This window comes from Tenrec ecaudatus, chromosome 12, assembly GCF_050624435.1.
Source record: "Tenrec ecaudatus isolate mTenEca1 chromosome 12, mTenEca1.hap1, whole genome shotgun sequence".
Taxonomy (NCBI): Eukaryota; Metazoa; Chordata; class Mammalia; order Afrosoricida; family Tenrecidae; genus Tenrec; species Tenrec ecaudatus.
In genome coordinates, this window is record NC_134541.1 from 4,557,753 (window position 1) to 4,563,958 (window position 6,206).

The window sequence follows — 6,206 nt, forward strand, 5'->3', positions numbered from 1 at the left end:
GGTGAAAGAGCGGGCCGCTGCTTCTATATAAATGCAAAGCCTTGGACATCCAATGGGGCGGTTCTGCTCTGGCCCCTGCAGTCGCTGGGCACTGTTGCTGGGCGTGGGCGTGGTGCAGGGGACTGCGCTATCGCAGGGCCACATGGGGGAAGCAATGAGCTGCTGGATGTTTCCACGGGGGCGGGGGTGGGGTGGGGAGGGCTTCCCTGGGGCAGATGTACCCACCGAGCCACTGCCAGCAACTCAGGCTGAGCCTGCAGTCAGAACCCAGCTGTGCGCCCAGGACTTTCAGGGCCGTGAACCCGGAGAAGCAGACTGCTGGGCCCTCGTGCCGAGGCACTTGGGTGGGTCACATTTGGGTTGGAAGTCCAGCCCTTAGTCATTGGGACCCCCAGGGTCTCCTGGGAAAAGTGGTCTCACCATTTGAAGACTCTGGAACATTCCATGCTGGTCTTACCCATCCTTCCAACCTCCAAAGATCATGTGTGCATCCCTACAGCCTTGGGGTGACCCTAACGCCCACCCCCACAGTCCATGTGTAGCACGATGAAAGGTGGCTGCCCATACACCTTTGTCTCCAAGCTGGGTCTTTAACTGGGTCCCACGTTCTAATGCACTGGCTGAGTTTCCTGCTGTCAGCAAGTAAGGTATGTCCCTGAGGAGGCATGACACCCCATCGGCTTGTCTGACAAACAGTAGTCAGGGTGGGGGGGGGGTGAGAGCATCCACTCTGCCCAGATGGGGGTCCTGTTTCTGGCAGATCTCTACCAAAGAAGTCAACAGGCAGATATCACATTGCCCTGTCCAACGGGCAGTCCATTTAGCTAATGGGCTATGCTGGTGGGGGGTGGGAGGTGCTGTCATGGACACCCTTTGGGCTCCACAAGTGACCATGACTCAAAGTCACACACTTAGCTTTGCTAAGCTGATTTTTGGTTCCAAGATGCCAACTGGCTGCCTGTCCCATCCCCAAGGCACTGAGGGCCAAGCACATCACATTGTGAGCCCCTCATTCAATTAAACACTTGACCAGACGTCTGGGCAGGGCCAACACTCAGAGGTGACAACTGGCCTGTTGAGCAGATGAGTCACTTGAACCTTCTTGTTGGCCCCAGAGACTCAGCCCTGCCCAACACCCCGATCCATTATCTGAAACCAAAGTTGGATCATTGGTTTCAGAAAACCTGCCCAGAAGCATCCAGAGTTGATTTGCAGTCGGCCACAACATAAGAGCATCACCCTTTTTTTTTTATTTCATTAAATGTCTTATTGATTTTGGAGTTTGTGGGTTTTTTTCATACTCTGTCGCCAGTGGGTGGCGGTGGTTGAGGGTGGGGGTGGGGCGGGCAGTAGAGGAGGAGTCTTATCGGCAGTACGTTGGCAAGTGGCAGGACCCCGACCCCCTCAGTGGGACAACTCAGCCTCACATCTCCATGAAGGGGCACAGCTTCCCTGGTGGCCTATAATTGCCACCTCCCGCCCCTTCATCTGGGGACCCCCATGAGAGGCAGGCTGCTCAACCAGGAGAGCAGAGGGGCTCCTGGTCGCATGGTGGAGACCCAGGGCTTGGGGCCAGGGTAAGACCTGAGACTGAATCTTGCCAGCTCTGCCCTGGCATGAGCCCCCCTGCTGCTCTAAGCAAAGATGGAAGGTGGGTGACCATGGGCGTCATTGGGCGCTGGCTACTGGGAGCCCCACGCTGGGCTGGGAACACTCGCTGAGTTCCTGAGTGAAAGGGGAGGCCTCTGAGAGAGACGGGGGAGGTAAGGAATGACCATTGACACCCGGCCCCTGCCCCATCGTCTTTGAGTCCTGACACCGGCTGGGAAACCACGATGGCCTACCTCTGTGAGCTCAGCAGCCCCATGAGGACGCCACAACACAGGGAAGATTTCTCATCGCCATCCCCACCTGCGAGGTGATGGGGGGTGGAGGGGTGTTTCCATCCGGTGTGGAAACCCTTGACCCTTCCAGAGAGATGGACACGCTGTGAGCCGTTGATGGCGGCCACGTGGGCAGTTGTGCTTCCATTTTGCCTTGGCTGTTGGGAGCTCAGAGCCAAGTTCAGAGCCCACCTGTTGCAGATCACCAACAGGTGCCCCCCCCACCAGCACCTTGCCCTCTCCCCTGAAAGAATCATCCTCAGTCCGGCACCCATGTCTTTTTGTAATCAGTTAAAGAGGAGCGCTCCAGCTGTGGGTTCCCGAGAGGGGCTCACACCTGAGGAGAGAGGGGTGGCCGGGCCCCTGCAGTCAGTAATTCTGAGGGTCTGCGCGTCTCTCCAAGTCTCAGTCATCTCAACTAGAGAACGCTGGTTGGTTTAAACACCTGCAGACACTAGCCTCCCTTTTACAAATACAGCAGGTCTTCCTAGGCAACAGGGTGTGCCAGGGCTTGGTTGGGTTGCTAACTGCAAGGTCAGTAGTTCAAATCCACCAGCAGCTCTGAGAAGGAGAGAGATGAGGCTTTCTGCTCTCGTAAAGGGGTACAATTTTAGAACCCCCAGGGGAAGTTCTTCCCTATCATGTAGGGTTGCTATGAGCCGGGGCTGGCTCCGTGGCTGTGTTTGGGTTTTGTGTTGGTTTGTTTGGGGTGGATGAGTGGGCCGGAGTTTGGTGCCCTAGTTCTCTGTCCACTCCTTTCTGGTCCCGGGGCCCTGCTGTCAACTCCCAGGAGCTATCTTTGTGGCTCCTGGGCAGGTTGTGCCTGGAAATGACAGGACAGAGGTGAATTTTGCTGCCCAAGCCTGCTGCCCTGTGGGCTCGGCCTCGGTGTAACCTGGGTCAGCAGCCCTCCCTGTCTGCCAGGGACTGAGCTGTTGCTTCAGCTTCAGTTTCCTCACCTGTAATAGCAGGATGCTAAATCCTGCCTCTTCCCGGTGGCTCAGTGGTTCATCACTTAGCTGCTGACGCTGAGGTTCGGAGCTCAAATCCCGCCTTTGCTCTGAAGGAGAAAGGTGGGCCTTTTGGCTTCTGTCAACATTGGTGGTCATGGGGCAGCTCTGCTTGCCAGATGGGGTTGCTATGAGTTGGCAGTGTCAGCTCAGTGGCACTGGGCTGAGCTGCCCAGAGGCAGGTAGCCAGGTCTTCCTTCTGAGGAGTGACTGAGTGGCTTTGAACTGCCAACCTTTGGGTTAGTCATGCATTGCTTAATCACAGCACTTTGAGGGCTCCTCCCATAAATATTACTGTCTTGGAATCCCCCAGGGGCAATTCTCCTGTCCTAGGGGGTCTCTGCAATCCACTCCAGGGCTGTGGAGTTTGTGTGTGTGTGTGTGTTTGTGTGTGTGTGTGTGTGTGTAATCCCCGGAGGGCTTACATGCTTGGCACCAAAAGAGACTCTTGAAAAATAGCAACCATTAAGATGATGGCTGTGACCACCGTTTAATTTGCTTAAAATACTTCCTGCCCAGGATCAATACTCGCCCGGCTTCCCAATCGCCCATGCATTTATTTCTCAGCCAGCCTCGGCTCCAGCGGCTCTGGCCGGAACGAATAATTCGCCGAGTGGGAGAGAAATAATTTCCTTTAAACTTGCTGATTTGGGTGTTAAATAGACAGCTTCCTCAGCTACTTGTTTTGAACTGGAGACTCCAGGCCAGCTCTGCAGGGGAGGGGGGAGCCGCCAGCAATGGAAAATTCCAGTCGCTGGGCCGGGCCTCCGCAATGCCGCACAGCCACGTCGCCGGCAGAGGGCACAGCGCGGGTAGCAATTTAGACAGACGCACTGTTTTCATCTCTGGGAAATGTCAGCCATGCCGCAGTCCCCAGCCGCCTGCAAAGCCCGAGCTCACCGCTCGCTGCCGCCCCCTGTCTGAGAGCCCTGGAAACGCTCTGTAAATATTGTGGGCGCAGGAAGGGCGTTTGTGGCTCTCAACACGTCCCCGAAGGGTCTGTGCCCCCTTCCACCTCCCAGCGCCCTCAAGTCTCACATAAGGAGGGGCTCAGCCGCTCCAGGGGCAGCAAAACAGCCTATCCATCCGAGGGCCCCTCTGAGTTCCCATTTTGTGGGGTTGGGGGGTGTGTGTGAGGTGGGATGAGGGAAGCAGGTGGCCTGTGAGTGTGTCTGGACTGCAGGTCCCTCTCAACCGGGAGGGTTAAAGTGCTCACGAGTCCACCCCATTCTGGGCTGTCGCCCCCCCATCCCCGGGACCCCAGGGAGGTGTTGGTGGTCACTGAGGACAGCAGGTTGTGTGCCAGACGCCCACCTGTGGGAGCAGCAGTGACTCAGCAGGCGGTGGTGGTCAGAGAAGCTCTGAGCCCTGCCGGCCATGTGAAACCCAGCAAGCTTCCCAAGACAAATAAACAGATAATAACGTCTTCTATTGTCAAAGATGAAAGAAGGCTGGATCCAGTACATGTGTACACGGACTTACATGAGCCCACAGAAGGGTGTCAGTAGCACTTCCCCAGCTCGGAGCACTGCCCCCCCAGGGTGGGGGACGACCTGGGGCATGCAGGGTGTCTAGAACCACCCTCCTCTAAGCAGGATAAAAGGGAGACAGACCACCCCCTGGGCCCTCTGAGGTCGAAGGAGAATTGCCCACAGAGCTGGGTTCACACTGTCATTGCGCCAATGCCCTCTCAGAGCGGCCCCCAGGACAGATGGAACTGCCGTGATGAGTTTCTGAGACTGACTCTCCACGGAACGAGAAAGTACCATCTTTCTCCTGAGGAGCGGCTGGTGGCTTCGAACTGCTGACCTTGGGCCCAGCTGGAAACCCACCCACTACTGCACCAGGGCTCCTGTGAAGAGATAGCAAACCCCAAAACAAACTCACTGCCACCGAGTCAGTTCTGTCTCAGAGCGAGTCTACAGGACAGGGTCGGACTTCCCCTGTGGGTGTCTCAGACGGTAACTCTTCATGGGAGCAGAGAGCCTCATCTTTTCCCTGAGGAGTGGCTGGTGGTTTTGAACCGCTGTCCATGTGGCTAGCAGCTCAACACAGAGCCACTCTACCATGAGGGCTCCTATACACGCACGAGGGGTCTCAAACCGGAAAACTTGCATGAGAAGCAAATGAGGTTCCCGGGACATGTTCTGAAGCCCCTAACACCTATTTGCCTCCAGACAGGGAAATGTAACACACAAAAACCGGCTGCTGTTGGGTCCCGAGATGGCAGCTCCCCCGTGTCTCCTGGAAGTGCGCTTCCTGGGGTTTTCAGAGAGCGGCAGCTCATCAAGCTCTTTTGGGGAAACATCTCTGGGGGAACTCAGACCCAGAAGCTTCCATTTAGTGCTCCAGCACTTAAGCTCTTGCGCCACCTAGAGGCGGACTCCTGCAGGAAGCTGCAAGCTGTGTAAACCACAGCCACGAACTTCCTCAGGTGGCCCTGGGCTTGTCTCTTTGAGGAGACCTGGTTAGAGGGCAGCGTCGGGAGGCCTGGGCAGCTCAGACCACCGGCCCCCATCTTTCTCCCCATTTTTCAGGTGTAGTGGTGTGGGTAGAAGCGGAGGCGGAATCCCTAACACCCCTGTGAATGAGGCGCTGAGTGCAGGGAGCCAGCCCTCACCCGGGCCATCTTCTGGGGGAAACTGAGGCTGGGAGGCAGTCAGCCACTTGTGCTGGGCACTGGCCAGAGCGGGGCGACTCCCTGAGCTTCGCCGCAACTGTTCCCTGTGGATTCGAAAGGGCGCGCCCGTAACCCTGATCATCTGCTGACCAGCCCAGTCGCCCTGATCACGCAGCGAAGATGCCCACCCAGCGCCCTCTTGTCAGCTCCCGGGATCTCCTTTGTCCTCAGGGACCATTCCCGTGCCATCCTGGGAGATGGCTCTCGGCTACACCTAAGCCTCCCACCCCACCCTCTCGTGTAAGGTTCAGGAACTCACACTGCGTGAGGAGTAAGCAAGGATGGGTGGGGCAGACACATGGGCGTGTCTGTCCCCCCCCCCAGCAGTAGAGAGAGGCAGGCAGAGACACAAGTAGTCAAACCCCATGGACATCTTTTGCTCTGAAAGTCTGAGAAACTGGGAAACTTGATAGAGAAGCGAATAGGGTCTCAGGGCAGATGCAGGAGAGCCCTGGGCCTACCCCCAGCCTCCTCCAGCTTCCCAGGCAGAACATAAGCCTTCCCAGCCTTGCCCCATGTGGGTAGCTTCTTGCACACAGCTCCTCCCATGCAGCCCTTTGCACACAGCCCCTCCCATGCAGCTCTTTGCACGCAACCCCTCACACGCAGCCCTTTGCACTCAGCCCCTCGCAT